This window comes from Bombina bombina, chromosome 4 (genome assembly GCF_027579735.1).
Source record: "Bombina bombina isolate aBomBom1 chromosome 4, aBomBom1.pri, whole genome shotgun sequence".
Lineage (NCBI taxonomy): Eukaryota > Metazoa > Chordata > Amphibia > Anura > Bombinatoridae > Bombina > Bombina bombina.
Window position 1 is genome coordinate 845,544,956 of NC_069502.1, and position 16,859 is coordinate 845,561,814.

Here is a 16,859-nt window from a genome sequence, read left to right on the forward strand (position 1 = left end):
AATTGCAATTTTTCAGGATGTCCCAGTGTTTCCTAATGATTCTCCAAACCTGATCACTCTGTCTAGAGAATTCAGAAACAAAAATCATTCTCTTAGAATCTTTTTTGACAGACCGACCAGGCTTTAACAATGTCTCATGATCCAATTGAGACACCTGATTAATGGTGTCTACAATGAGATCCTTAGAGTATCCACGTTGCAAAAACTTGTCACCCATTTCTGAAAGTCTCATGGGCACTTTGGATTCCTCTGCAACAATGTGCTTAACTCTAAGCAATTGGCTCCTTGGTAAGGATCTGATCAAGGAAGGATGATGTGCACTATTGTACAACAACAGATTATTCCTGTCTGTTTCCTTACTGAAAATGTCTGTTTTAAAATTACATCCATCCTTTAGAACAGTCACATCGAAAAAGTCAATCGATATTTCACTGTAGGTAAGTTTGAACTTTATGTTGTTGGTCGAATTATTCAACTCCTCAACAAAAAGTTCAAGGGCTCCAACGTTGCCCAGCCATACCCCAAATATATCATCAATGTAGCGCCACCAGGTGGGGCCACACTGACGAAACAGGTCATTTTCAAACACAAATTTCTCTTCAAAGAGATTCATAAAAATGTTGGCATAATTAGGGGCAACGTTGGAGCCCATGGCTGTACCCTGCAGCTGTAAATAAAAATGATCTTCAAACAGAAAATAATTATTAAAGAGTATTATTTCTAACAGCTGCAGAATAAACCAAATCAGTGAACCAGAATACAAACCAGAAGTGAAAAGCGCATGTTTAACAGCTCCCAGCCCACTCTCATGGGTGATAGAAGTGTACAGACTTGCAACATCCAGACTGAAAAGAATGAACTTGTCAGTCTGGAGCTGCAAGTTGTTCAACTTGACCAAAAAGTCATTGGTATCTTTGATAAAAGTGCTTGACTGCTCAACCAGGGGTCTCAATAGTTTATCCAAAAAGATGGATATACCAGAGAAAACAGAATTAGTCCCTGCAACAATGGGCCGTCCTGGTGGAGCAGTCAAGGACTTGTGAATCTTGGGCAGAATATAAAGTACTGGCGTAATAGGATCTTTCACAATCAAATATTTAAATGTTTTATCATCAATAATCCCATTGTTAAGTGCAAATTTAACAGTGGTGGATATCTCCTTGGTAATTTTAGACAAAGGGTTAACAGAAATCTCCTTGTATACATTATCAGTATTCAACTGACAGTAAATTTCAGATTTATAATCTGTTTTGTTTAAAATTACAGTAGCACCGCCCTTATCAGCTTGCTTTAAAATCACCTTATCCTTAGATTTAAGTGATTTCAGGGCCAGATGGTCAGCTGCTGTAAAATTAACCAAACTTGGTTTTACCTTAAATTTCTGTTGATTAATTTTAGACTGCAATTTGTGTAAATCCAAAAGAACAAGTTGTTCAAAAGTAGCTATACTGTGGTCAGTAACCATAGGATAGAATGAACTTTTATTAAACAGCCCCAAATTTTTAATGCTTAAAGGGTTAGTTTTATTTTCAACATTGCTGACAGGATTAGAACAGACAACAGTAGAAACTGAATCGTTATTACACTGTGACAACCTCTTGTTCTTATTACTATGCCAAAATTTTAACCTAATGTTCCTAAAGAATCTGTGGATATCTCTGTTTAGATTAAAAAAATCACAGTCACTCAGTGGACAAAACGATAGTCCCTTCTGCAGAATCTCAGCTTCCTTAGTGTCGAGTGGGCAATCAGATATATTAATAACTATGACCGGAAGTGACGTTGCAAGGAGAAGGCAACAGCGACGCAATGCAGCGTCAGGTAGCAGCTCTGACTCGTCTCTTGATTTTTTACAAGTAGAAGCCTCCGACAGTGCAGGAGAAGGGGGCGGAAACACCGGAGATGCCAGCAAGACCAACAAGGTAACCAAGACCGGCAAAGCATTAACACACAGGATAACCAGGGCACGCAACAAGACATAGTTATTAATATATCTGATTGCCCACTCGACACTAAGGAAGCTGAGATTCTGCAGAAGGGACTATCGTTTTGTCCACTGAGTGACTGTGATTTTTTTAATCTAAACAGAGATATCCACAGATTCTTTAGGAACATTAGGTTAAAATTTTGGCATAGTAATAAGAACAAGAGGTTGTCACAGTGTAATAACGATTCAGTTTCTACTGTTGTCTGTTCTAATCCTGTCAGCAATGTTGAAAATAAAACTAACCCTTTAAGCATTAAAAATTTGGGGCTGTTTAATAAAAGTTCATTCTATCCTATGGTTACTGACCACAGTGTAGCTACTTTTGAACAACTTGTTCTTTTGGATTTACACAAATTGCAGTCTAAAATTAATCAACAGAAATTTAAGGTAAAACCAAGTTTGGTTAATTTTACAGCAGCTGACCATCTGGCCCTGAAATCACTTAAATCTAAGGATAAGGTGATTTTAAAGCAAGCTGATAAGGGCGGTGCTACTGTAATTTTAAACAAAACAGATTATAAATCTGAAATTTACTGTCAGTTGAATACTGGTAATGTATACAAGGAGATTTCTGTTAACCCTTTGTCTAAAATTACCAAGGAGATATCCACCACTGTTAAATTTGCACTTAACAATGGGATTATTGATGATAAAACATCTAAATATTTGATTGTGAAAGATCCTATTATGCCAGTACTTTGTATTCTGCCCAAGATTCACAAGTCCTTGACTGCTCCACCAGGACGGCCCATTGTTGCAGGGACTAATTCTGTTTTCTCTGGTATATCCATCTTTTTGGATAAACTATTGAGACCCCTGGTTGAGCAGTCAAGCACTTTTATCAAAGATACCAATGACTTTTTGGTCAAGTTGAACAACTTGCAGCTCCAGACTGACAAGTTTATTCTTTTCAGTCTGGATGTTGCAAGTCTGTACACTTCTATCACCCATGAGAGTGGGCTGGGAGCTGTTAAACATGCGCTTTTCACTTCTGGTTTGTATTCTGGTTCACAGATTTGGTTTATCATGCAGCTGTTAGAAATAATACTCTTTAATAATTATTTTCTGTTTGAAGATCATTTTTATTTACAGCTGCAGGGTACAGCCATGGGCTCCAACGTTGCCCCTAATTATGCCAACATTTTTATGAATCTCTTTGAAGAGAAATTTGTGTTTGAAAATGACCTGTTTCGTCAGTGTGGCGCCACCTGGTGGCGCTACATTGATGATATATTTGGGGTATGGCTGGGCAACGTTGGAGCCCTTGAACTTTTTGTTGAGGAGTTGAATAATTCGACCAACAACATAAAGTTCAAACTTACCTACAGTGAAATATTGATTGACTTTTTGGATGTGACTGTTCTAAAGGATGGATGTAATTTTAAAACAGACATTTTCAGTAAGGAAACAGACAGGAATAATCTGTTGTTGTACAATAGTGCACATCATCCTTCCTTGATCAGATCCTTACCAAGGAGCCAATTGCTTAGAGTTAAGCGCATTGTTGCAGAGGAATCCAAAGTGCCCATGAGACTTTCAGAAATGGGTGACAAGTTTTTATAACGTGGATACCCTAATGATCTCATTGTAGACACCATTAATCAGGTGCCTCAATTGGATCGTGAGACATTGTCTGGTCGGTCTGTCAAAAAAAGATTCTAAGAGAATGATTTTTGTTTCTGAATTCTCTAGACAGAGTGATCAGGTTTGGAGAATCATTAGGAAACACTGGGACATCCTGAAAAATTGCAATTCGGAAGTCGTTGAATTTGACCAAATGCCAATGCCAGCATACAAGCGGAGTAAAAGCTTGAGAGATGTTTTAATTAAAGCTGACATTGGCTCTGGTAAAACATCAGCGCAACAGTATATCACAAAGAAAAGTTTAGGTTGTTTCCCTTGTCTTGGGTGTAGCAACTGTAACTCTATAGTGAAAAGTCCTTATTTTTTACATCCACATAGTGGTTACAAATTTTACTATAGGGACTATTTTACTTGTAATAGTAATTATGTTGTCTACATGATTAAATGCCCATGTGGGAAAGCCTATATTGGCGAGTCCTCAAGGAGGATACGTGATCGAATAACGGAACACAAGAGCAACATTAGGTGCAAGATATTAACAGCACCAGTTGCTTATCATTTTTTAACAGTAGGACATCATATTAGCCAACTCAGGTTCCAGGTTATTGAACAAATCAAGGTTCCCCGGAGAGGGGGCAATAGAGATATCCTTTTGAAACAACGTGAATCCTATTGGATTTTTAAGTTGGATACCCTGGAGCCGAGGGGGCTGAATAGAGAGATTGATTGGTCTGTATTCTATTGAACTGATGTTGCTCTTGTGTTCATAGATTCTTCAGCACATTGTTTTTGTTGCAAATTAACCTACTAATGTAATATATCTATTATTAGTTGGATGAAGTTTTCTCTATACTATATTCTTTGTATATGTGATCCTTTTTTCAGAGGCTTCATAGCTGTATGTTTTTAAATTTATGTACTTGTATATACCTGTTTTTGACCAGTAGATGGTGCTGTTATATTTATAATAGGCATTTCATAAGATTGTAAGGGTTAAAATCCCAGTGAAAGCTATTTAAACAGGTGTACCTGTATTATCACTTACCACATGATTAAGGGGCATAGCTCCCCGAAACGTCGTGGCTGTATGACTCTGCACTTATTCCAATAAAGCATTAAATAATTGGGCATTTTGGAGAGCTTCATCCTCATTTTTGCTTTAAAAGATTTATCACCAGAGGAAATTGACAAGGAGGAAGTTATGCCGACTAACTCTCCCCACGTGTCAGAGCCTATAACTCCCGCTCAAGGGACGCCAAGTACATCTAGCGCGCCCATTGCGTATACTTTACAAGACATGGCGGCAGTTATGAATCATACCCTTACAGAGGTATTGTCCAAACTGCCAGGGTTACAAGGAAAGCGAGACAGCTCTGGGGCTAGAACAAATACAGAGCTCTCTGACGCTTTAGTAGCTATGTCTGATATACCCTCACAATGTGCAGAAGCCGAATCAGGAGAGCTTCTATCTGTGGGTGATTTTTCTGACTCAGGGAAGACACTTCAACCTGATTCTGATATGTCTACATTTAAATTTAAGCTTGAACACCTCCGCGTGTTGCTCAGGGAGGTTTTAGCAACTCTGGATGACTGTGACGCCATTGTAGTCCCAGAGAAATTGTGTAAATTGCATAAATACTATGCAGTGCCTGTTTACACTGATGTTTTTCCAATACATAAGAGGTTTTCAGAAATTATTACTAAGGAATGGGATAGACCAGGTGTACCATTCTCTCCCCCTCCTGTTTTTAAAAAGATGTTTCCTATAGATGCCGCTACACGGGACCTGTGGCAAATGGTCCCTAATGTGGAGGAAGCAGTCTCTACCCTAGAGAAGCGTACAACTATCCCTGTCGAGGACAGTTGTGCTTTTCTAGATCCAATGGACAAAAAATTAGAGAGTTACCTTAAAAAAAAAATTATTCAACAAGGTTTTATTCTCCAGCCCCTTGCATGCATTGCCCCTGTCACTGCTGCTGCGGCCTTCTGGTTTGAGTCTCTAGAAGAGGCTCTACAGGTAGAAACCCCATTGGATGATATCCTTGACAAGCTTAAAGCTCTTAAGCTAGCCAATTCATTTGTTTCTGACGCTGTTGTTCATTTAATCAAGCTAACGGCTAAAAACTCAGGTTTTGCTATTCAGGCGCGTAGGTCGCTATGGCTCAAATCCTGGTCAGCTGATGTTACTTCAAAGTCTAAGCTTCTCAACATTCCCTTCAAGGGGCAGACCCTATTCGGGCCTGGACTGAAGGAGATAATTTCTGATATTACTGGAGGAAAAGGTCACGCCCTTCCTCAGGATAGGTCCAACAAATTAAGGACCAAACAGATTAATTTTCGTTCCTTTCGAAACTTCAAGAGTGGCGCAGCTTCAACTTCCGCTAATACAAAACAAGAGGGAAATTTTGCCCAGTCCAAGCCGATCTGGAGACCTAACCAGGCTTGGAACAAAGGAAAGCAGGCCAAAAAACCTGCTGCTGCCTCTAAAACAGCATGAAGGGTCAGCCCCCGATCCAGAAACGGATCTAGTAGGGGGCAGACTTTCTCTCTTCGCCCAGGCTTGGGCAAGAGATGTCCAGGATCCCTGGGCGTTGGAAATTGTGTCCCAGGGATATCTTCTGGAGTTCAAAGCTTCTTCCCCAAAAGGGAGATTTCATCTCTCACAATTATCTGCAAACCAGATAAAGAGAGAGGCATTCTTACATTGTGTTCAAGACCTCCTAGTTATGGGAGTGATCCACCCAGTTCCAAAGGAAGAACAGGGGCAAGGCTTCTATTCAAATCTGTTTGTAGTTCCCAAGAAAGAGGGAACTTTCAGACCAATCTTAGATCTCAAGATCCTAAACAAATTTCTCAGGGTCCCATCCTTCAAGATGGAGACTATTCGAACCATCCTACCTATGATCCAGGAGGGTCAATATATGACTACCGTGGACTTAAAGGATGCTTATCTTCACATTCCGATACACAGAGATCATCATCGGTTTCTCAGGTTCGCCTTCCTAGACAGGCATTACCAGTTTGTGGCTTTTCCCTTTGGGTAAGCTACGGCACCAAGAATCTTTACAAAAGTTCTAGGGTCACTTCTAGCGGTCCTAAGGCCGCGGGGTATAGCAGTAGCCCCTTACCTAGACGACATTCTGATACAGGCGTCGAATTTTCAAATCGCCAGGTCCCATACGGACATTGTTCTGGCATTCCTGAGGACTCATGGGTGGAAAGTGAACGAAGAAAAAAGTTCTCTATCCCCTCTCACAAGAGTTTCCTTCCTAGGAACTCTGATAGATTCTGTAGAAATGAAGATTTACCTGACAGAGGCCAGGTTGTCAAAACTTCTAAATTCCTGCCGTGTTCTTTATTCTACTTCTCGCCCTTCAGTGGCTCAGTGTATGGAAGTAATCGGCTTAATGGTAGCGGCAATGGACATAGTGCTGTTTGCCTGCCTACATCTCAGACCGCTGCAACTCTGCATGCTCAGTCAGTGGAATGGGGATTACACAGATTTGTCCCCTCTACTAAATCTGGATCAAGAGACCAGGGATTCTCTTCTCTGGTGGCTATCTCGGGTCCATCTGTCCAAGGGTATGACCTTCCGCAGGCCAGATTGGACAATAGTAACGACAGATGCCAGCCTTCTGGGCTGGGGTGCAGTCTGGAACTCCCTGAAGGCTCAGGGCTCGTGAACTCAGGAGGAGGCACTCCTTCCGATAAACATTCTGGAACTAAGAGCGATATTCAATGCTCTTCAGGCTTGGCCTCAGCTTGCTGCGGTCAGGTTCATCAGATTTCAGTCAGACAATATCACGACTGTAGCCTACATCAACCATCAAGGGGGAACAAGGAGTTCCCTAGCAATGTTGGAGGTTTCAAAAATAATTCTATGGGCAGAGGTTCACTCTTGCCATCTATCAGCTATCCATATCCCAGGAGTAGAGAACTGGGAGGCGGATTTTCTAAGTCGGCAGATTTTTCATCCGGGGGAGTGGGAACTCCATCTGGAGGTGTTTACACAGTTGATTCAACTTTGGGGCAAACCAGAACTGGATCTCATGGCGTCTCGTCAGAACGCCAAGCTTCCTTGTAACGGATCCAGGTCCAGGGATCCCAAGGCAACGCTGATAGATGCTCTAGCAGCGCCTTGGTCCTTCAACCTGGCTTATGTGTTTCCATCTTTTCCTCTGCTCCCTCGTCTGATTGCCAAGATCAAGCAGGAGAGAGCTTCAGTGATTTTGATAGCACCTGCGTGGCCACACAGGACTTGGTATGCAGATCTGGTGGACATGTCATCCCTTCCACCATGGACTCTGTCGCTGAGGCAGGACCTTCTACTTCAGGGTCCTTTCAACCATCCAAATCTAATTTCTCTGCGTCTGACTGCTTGGAGATTGAACGCTTGATTTTATCAAAACGTGGTTTCTCTGAGTCGGTCATTGATACCTTAATTCAGGCTCGAAAGCCTGTCACCAGGAAAATCTATCATAAGATATGGTGTAAATATGTTCATTGGTGTGAATCCAAGGGTTACTCATGGAGTAAAGTCAGGATTCCTAGGATATTATCCTTTCTCCAAGAAGGATTGGAGAAGGGATTGTCAGCTAGTTCCTTAAAGGGACGGATTTCTGCTCTGTCTATTCTTTTGCACAAGCGTCTGGCGGATGTTCCAGACGTTCAGGCGTTTTGTCAGGCTTTAGTTAGAATCAAGCCTGTGTTTAAACCTTTTGCTCCGCCATGGAGTTTAAATTTAGTTCTTAAAGTTCTTCAAGGGGTTCCGTTTGAACCTCTGCATTCCTTAGATATCAAGCTTTTATCTTGGAAAGTTCTGTTTTTGGTAGCTATCTCTTCGGCTTGAAGAGTTTCAGAGTTATCTGCCTTACAGTGTGATTCCCCTTATCTGATCTTCCATGCAGATAAGGTAGTTTTGCGTACCAAACCTGGGTTTCTTCCTAAGGTGGTATCTAATAAGAATATCAATCAGGAGATTGTTGTTCCGTCACTGTGTCCTAATCCTTCTTCAAAGAAGGAACGTCTATTACACAATCTTGACGTGGTTCTTGCTTTAAAGTTTTATTTACAAGCTACTAAGGATTTTCGTCAAACATCTGCATTGTTTGTTGTCTACTCTGGACAGAGGAGAGACCAAAAGGCTTCAGCAACTTCTCTTTCTTTTTGGTTAAGAAGTATAATCCACTTAGTTTATGAGACTGGTGGCCAGCAGCCTCCTGAAAGAATTACAGCTCATTCCACTAGAGCGGTGGCTTCCACATGGGCTTTTAAAAATTAGGCTTCTGTTGAACAGATTTGTAAGGCGGCGACTTGGTCTTTGCTTCATACTTTTTCTAAATTCTACAAATTTGATACTTTTGCTTCTTCGGAGGCTATTTTTGGGAGAAAGGTCTTACTGCCTGCCTTGTCCCTCCCTTCATCCGTGTCCTATAGCTTTGGTATTGGTATCCCACAAGTAATGGATGAATCCGTGGACTGGATACACCTTACAAGAGAAAACAAAATTTATGCTTACCTGATAAATTTATTTCTCTTGTGGTGTATCCAGTCCACGGCCCGCCCTGTCATTTTAAGGCAGGTGTTTTTTATTTTTAAACTACAGTCACCACTGCACCCTATAGTTTCTCCTTTCTCTTGCTTGTCTTCGGTCGAATGACTGGGAGTGGCAGTTAGGGGAGGAGCTATATAGACAGCTCTGCTGTGGGTGATCCTCTTGCAGCTTCCTGTTGGGAAGGAGAATATCCCACAAGTAATGGATGAATCTGTGGACTGGATACACCACAAGAGAAATAAATTTATCAGGTAAGCATAAATTTTGTTTTTATCAACCTCAGAAGGATGAATGGCTGAGTGCACCTCGCCAGGGATCATACCTGCAACTCTTGGGTTGCTACAGAGCTCAGCCACAGTGCCTTAGCATGCTGAGCTATCTGTCCGGCATTCAGCTCTTTTGTGCCCAAAGCCCTAATCTTAAAAAAAAAAAAAAATGAAAAAAACCTAACACTAACCCCTTAGTGGGTATTAGATTATGTGTCATTTTTATTATTTTGGATAATTTAGTTTTTTATTTTTTGTAATGTCATTTTCTTTCATGTAATTGTCAAGAGTCCATGAGCTAGTGACGTATGGGATATGCAATCCTACCAGGAGGGGCAAAGTTTCCCAAACCTCAAAATGCCTATAAATACACCCCCTCACCACACCCACAATTCAGTTTTACAAACTTTGCCTCCTATGGAGGTGGTGAAGTAAGTTTGTGCTAAGATTTCTACGTTGATATGTGCTTCTCAGCATTTTGAAGCCCGATTCCTCTCAGAGTACAGTGAATGTTAGAGGGATGTGAAGGGAGTATCAGTTATTGAATGCAATGGTTTTCCTCACGGGAGATCTATTTCATAGGTTCTCTGTTATCGGTCATAGAGATTCATCTCCTACCTCCCTTTTCAGATCGACGATATACTCTCATATTCCATTAACTCTACTGATAACCGTTTCAGTACTGGTTTGGTTATCTGCTTTATGTGGATGGGTGTCTTTTGGTAAGTATGTTTTCATTACTTAAGACACTCTCAGCTATGGTTTGGCACTTTATGTATTTATATAAAGTTCTAAATATATGTATTGTACTTATATTTGCCATGATTCAGGTTTTCAGTATATTTCCTTTTGCAGACTGTCAGTTTCATATCTGGGAAATGCTTTTTTATGAAAAATGTATTTCTTACCTGGGGTATAGTCTCTTTTTCAAATTGACTGTCTTTTAAATTTGCTGGCAGAATTAGGCTTGTGAGGGCGCAAAATTCCAAAGTTTATTGCGTCATTCTTGGTGTGAGATTTTTTTGGCGCAAAGTTACGTTCGTTGATGCAAATTCGTCATTTCCGGCGCCTTAGTTGACGCAGAGTCATTCACAAGGTTGCGTCATCTATGACGCGAATGTGTCGTTTCCAGATGTTTTTGGCGCCAAAAAATATTCTTCTGTTTGTTGTGCTTCACTCTTTGTGCCAAATATTTTCATTTTTTAAGACCCCATTCCTATTTGCCTCTTGCCTTTTTTCTATGTCAGAGGGCTATGCTGTTTGCATTTTTTTCCCATTCCTGAAACTGCCATATATGGAAATTGATAATTTTGCTTTATATGTTTTTTTTCTCTTACATTTGCAAGATGTCTTAATCTGATCCTGTCTCAGAAATCACTGTTGGAACCCTGCGGCCTGATAACAGTTCTACCAAAGCTAAGTGCATTTGTTGTAAACTTGTGGAGGTTATACCTCCAGCTGTGGTTTGTAATAGTTGTCATGATAAACTTTTACATGCAGAGAATGTATCCATCAGTAGTAGTTCATTACCTGTTGCTGTTCCCTCAACATCTAATGCACAAGATATACCTGTAAATTTAAAATAATTTATTTCTGATTCTATTCAGAAGGCTTTGTCTGCCATTCCGCTTTCTAATAAATGTAAAAGGTCTTATAAAACTTCTCATAAGGTTGATGAAATTTCAAATGACCAGCAACATACTGAATTATCCTTTTCTGATGAGGATCTATCTGATTCAGAAGATGCTGCCTCAGATATTGACACTGACAAATCCTCTTATTTATTTAAAATGGAGTGTATTTGTTCTTTGTCAAAAGAAGTGTTGATTACATTAGATATGGAGATAACTAGTCCTCTTGATATTAAAATTAGTAAACGTTTAAATTCTGTTTACAAACCTCCTGTGGTTATTTCAGAGGTTTTTAAAGTTCCTGATGCTATCTCTGATATGATTTCTAAAGAATAGAATAGGTCTGGTACTTCTTTTATTCCTTCTTCAAGGTTTAAAAAATTGTATCCCTTGCCAGCAGTTAGATTGGAGTTTTGAGAAAAGATCCCCAAAGTTGATGGGGCTATCTCTACTCTTGCTAAACGTACTACTATTCTTACGGAAGATAGTACTTCTTTTAAAGATCCTTTAGATAGGAAACTTGAATCTTATCTAAGGAAAGCTTATTTATATTCAGGTCATCTTCTTAGGCCTGCAACTTCTTTGGCTGATGTTGCAGCTGCTTCAACTTTTTGGTTGGAAACTTTAGCACAAGTATCGGATCATGATTTGTCTAGCATTGTTAAGTTGATTCAACATGCTAATAATTTAATTTGTGATGCCATTTTTGATTTTATCAAAATTGATGTTAAATCTATGATCTTTGTGGCTCAAATCTTGGAATGCTGATATGACTTCTAAGTCCAGATTGCTATCTCTTTCTTTCCAAGGTAATAAATTATTTGGTTCTCAGTTGGATTCTATAATTTCAACTGTCACTGGGGGGGGGAAGGGAGTTTTTTCCCTCAGGATAAAAGACCTAAGGGTAAATCTAAAGTTTCTAGTCATTTTCGTTCCTTTCGACAAAATAAGGAACAGAAACCTAATCCTTCCCCCAAGGAATCTGTTTCCAATTGGAAGCCTTCTTCAAATTGGAATAAATCCAAGACATTTAAGAGATCAAAGCCAGCCCCCAAGTCTGCATGAAGGTGCGGCCCTCATTCCAGCTCAGCTTGGATCAATTTGGTCCAAAATCATTGGATTCAGAGTATTGTTTCTCAGGGGTACAGAATAGGATTCAGAGTAAGACCACCTGTGAGAAGATTTTTACTCTCACGCATTCCAGCAAACCCAGTAAAGGCTCAGGCTTTCCTGAAGTGTGTTTCAGACCTGGAGTTATCAGGGGTAATCATGCCAGTTCTGTTTTAGGAACAGGATCTGGGGTTTTATTCAAATCTATTCATTGTCCCAAAGAAAGAAAATTAATTCAGACCAGTTTCAAAATGGTGACTATAAGGACTATTCTGCCTTTTGTTCAGCAAGGGCATTATATGGCCACAATAGACTTACAGGATGCATATCTTCATATTCTGATTCATACAGATCACTATCAGTTCCTGAGATTCTCTTTTCTAGACAAGCATTACCAATTTGTTGCTCTTCCTTTTGGCCTAGCGACAGCTCCAAGAATCTTTTCAAAGGTTCTAGGTGCCCTACTCTCTGTAATCAGAGAGCGGGGTATTGCGCTGTTTCCATATTTGGACAATATCTTGGTACTTGCTCAGTCTTTACGTTCTGCAGAATCTCACACAATTCAACTAGTGTTGTTTCTTCGAAGACATGGTTGGAGGATCAATTTACCAAAAAGTTTTTTTATTCCTCAGACAAAGGTAACCTTTTTAGGTTTCCAGATAGATTCAGTGTCCATGACTTTGTTTCTAACAGACAATAGACTTTTGAAATTGGTTGCAGCCTTTCGGAACCTTCAGTCTCAGTCATTCCCTTCAGTAGCTAAGTTCATGGAAGTTTTAGGTCTCATGACTGCAGCATCGGACGCGATCCCTTATGCTCGTTTTCATATGAGACCTCTCCAGCTTTGTATGCTGAACCAATGGTGCAGGGATTATACAAAGATATCACAATTAATGTCTGTAAATCCTAATGTTTGACTTTCTCTGACTTAGTGGTTAGATCACCATCGTATAATTTTAGGGGCCTTTTTCGTTCGTCCAACCTGGACTGTGATCACCACAGATGCAAATCTTTCAAGTTGGGGAGCTGTTTGGGGATGTCTGACAGCACAAGGGGTTTGGAAATCTCAAGAGGCGAGATTACCAATCAATATTTTGGATCTCCGTGCGATTATCAGGGCTCTTCAGTTTCGGCCTCTGTTGAAGTAAGAACCGTTCATTTGTTTTCAGACAGACAATATCACAACTGTGGCATATGTCAATCATCAGGGTGGGACTCACAGTCCTCAAGCTAGGAAAGTAGTATCTCTGATACTTGTTTGGGCGGAATCCAGCTCCTGTCTAATTTCTGCGGTTCATATCCCAGGTATAGATAATTGGGAAGCGGATTACCTCAGTCGTCAGACGCTACATCCGGGAGAATGGTCTCTCCACCCAGATGTGTTTTCTCAAGTTGTTCAGATGTGGGGGCTTCCAGAAATAGATCTGATGGCATCTCATCTAAACAAAAAACTTCCCAGGTACCTGTCCAGGTCCAGGGATCCTCAGGCGGAAGCAGTGGATGCATTGACACTTCCTTGATGTTATCAACCTTCTTATATTTTCCCGCCTCTAGTTCTTCCAAGAGTGATCTCCAAAATCATCATGGAGCAATCGTTTGTGCTGCTGGTGGCTCCAGCATGGCCTCACAGGTTTTGGTATGCGGATCTTGTCTGGATGTCCAGTTGCCAACCTTGGCTACTTCCATTAAGGCCAGACCTTCTATCTCAAGGTCCGTTTTTCCATCAGGATATCAAATCATTAAATTTGAAGGTATGGAAATGGAACGCTTATTGCTTAGTCATAGAGGTTTCTCTGACTCAGTAATTAATACTATGTTGCAGGCTCGTAAATCTGTTTCTAGAAAGATTTATTATTGAGTTTGGAAGACTTACATTTCATGGTGTTCTCATAAATTTTTTTGGCATTCTTTTAGAATTCCTAGAATTTTACAATTTCTTCAGGATAGTTTGGATAAAGGTTTGTCTGCAAGTTTCTTGAAAGGATAAATCTTTGCTCTTTCTGTTTTATTTCACAAAAAGATTGCTAAACTTCCTAATATTCATTGTTTTGTGCAGGCTTTGGTTCGTATCAAGCCTGTCATTAAATCAATCTCTCCTCCTTGGAGTCTTAATTTGGTTTTGAAGGCTTTACAGGCTCCTCCGTTTGAGCCTATGCATTCTTTGGACATTAAACTACTTTCTTGGAAAGTGTTGTTTCTTTTGGCCATCTCTTCTGCTAGAAGAGTTTCTGAATTATCCGCTCTCTCTTGTGAATCTCTTTTTCTGATTTTTCATCAGGATAAGGCAGTTTTGCGGACTTCATTTAAATTCTTACCTAAGGTTGTAAATTCTAACAACATTAATAGAGAAATTGTTGTTCCTTCCTTGTATCCTAATCCTAAGAATTCTTTGTAGAGATCTTTACATTCTTTGGATGTGGTGAGAGCTATGAAATATTATGTTGAAGCTACTAAAGATTTCAGGAAGACTTCTTGTCTATTTGTTATCTTTTCTGGTTCCAGGAAAGGACAGAAGGCTTCTGCCGTTTCCTTGGCCTCGTGGTTACAACTTTTGATTCATCAAGCCTATTTGGAGTCGGGTTAAGCCCCGCCTCAGAATATTACAGCTCATTCTACTAGATCAGTTTCCACTTCCTGGGCTTTTAAGAATGAAACTTCAGTTGATCAGATTTGCAAAGCTGCTACTTGGTCTTCTTTGCATACATTTACTAAATTCTACCATTTTGATGTATTTGCTTCTTCGGAAGCAGTTTTTGGTAGAAAAGTTCTTCAGGCAGCTATTTCAGTTTGATTTTTCTGCTTTTGATTTAAGTTTTTTCCTCACATTTATGAGAATTAACTTATATTTTGGGTTGTGGATTAATTTTTTCAGCGCAAAATGGCTGTTTTTATTTTTATCCCTCCCTCTCTAGTGACTCTTGCATGGAGTTCTACATCTTGGGTATTGCTATCCCATACATCACTAGTTCATGAACTCTTGCCAATTACATGAAAGAAAACATAATTTATGTAAGAACTTACCGGATAAATTAATTTCTTTCATATTGGCAAGAGTCCATGAGGCCCACCCTTTTTATGGTGGTTATGATTTTTTTGTATAAAGCACAATTATTTCCAAATTCCTTTGTTGATGCTTTTTACTCCTTTCTTTATCACCCTACTTCTTGGCTATTCGTTAAACTGAATTGTGGGTGTGGTGAAGGGTGTATTTATAGGCATTTTGGTTCCGGAAACTTTGCCCCTCCTGGTAGGATTGTATATCCCATACGTCACTAGCTCATGGACACTTGCCAATATGAAAGAAATTAATTTATCAGGTAAGTTCTTAGATAAATTATGTTTTTTTGTAGTGTTAAGATTTTTTTAACTTGTAATTTAGTTTTTTTTATTTTTCGTTAATTTTATTGTTTTAAAATAGTAATGTTACTTTACTTTATAGTTTAAACTTAGTTTTTTTTTTATTTCACAGGTAAATTTTTATTTATTTGAAGATAGTTATATTGTAAATTTAATTTAAAATTGGGGGGGTGTTAGGTTTAGGGGTTAATAGTTTAATTTAGTGTGTTGCAATGTGAGGGGTCGGCAGTTTAGGGGTTATAAGGTTTAGTTTAGTAGTTGCAATGTGGGGGGCCGGCGGTTTAGGGGTTAATAGGCTTATTTAGTGTCAACGATGTCGGGAGGGCAGCGGATTAGGGGTTAATCATTTTCTTTAGAGTTGGCAAAGTCAGGGAGCAGCGGATTAGGGGTATTTAGACTAGGGTTTTATGTTATGGTGTTAGGTTTTAACGTAACTTTCTTTTCCCCATAGACTTTAATAGGGTTGCGTTACAGTGATCGCCATTCCGCGATGTTAGTTTTTTTCTGACACTTTCTCCCCATTGATGTCTATGGGGGAAAGCATGCATGAGCACGTAAAGTCAGGCCTTGGGTTTTGTGTGGTATTTAGCTTAACGCACCATACCGCACAACAAGAGAAGGTTTTCCAGTAACTTGTAATGTCAGCGCTATGGAAAGTGCGATAACGCATTTTATTTGCATTATTTACGCATCAGGTATAGCATAAAACTTGTAATCTTGACCTTTGTGTCTTATTTAACTGTCTGTCCCAACACGCTCTACTTGAGCACTACACGCTTCTTCTATCTGGATAAAGCTATTATGTGTATTTACATTATATACTGGTTCTTAGTTTGAATAATACACAATAAATAAACAGCTTTACTATATTTACAGTTTTAAAAATGAAATAAAACACAAAACTATTCCACCTTAAATGCAGTTTTATTCAGGGAAATGGTGAAAGCTCTAACTACTTGCATCTGTGTGACCCACATATGTCTATTTTTTGCACTAAGGTACTTTTGCTTTTTGTAGTCTTTTTCTCAGTTTTGCTGGATACTAAAACCTTAAAGGGACAGTTTATCCAAATTTTTTCTCCCCTTTAAATTGTTCCCGATTATCCATTTTCTTTTTTTTTATATATTGAGGAAAGTTTTCAACAATCATTGCAATTGTACATAATAATGCTGAAATGAGCATACAAGTAGTTACAATCTATAGCTGGAACAATAATATTTATGCTTAAATTACCTTCCCATCTTTAGTTTTTTTTAAAAAAAATTAAACCAAAATTGTATAAACAATAACTATGTTCACAGTCTTAAAATATTGTATCTGTACTATTGAGTCCGACCCAAATTTATCTTTACTTACATGGTAAAGTATTG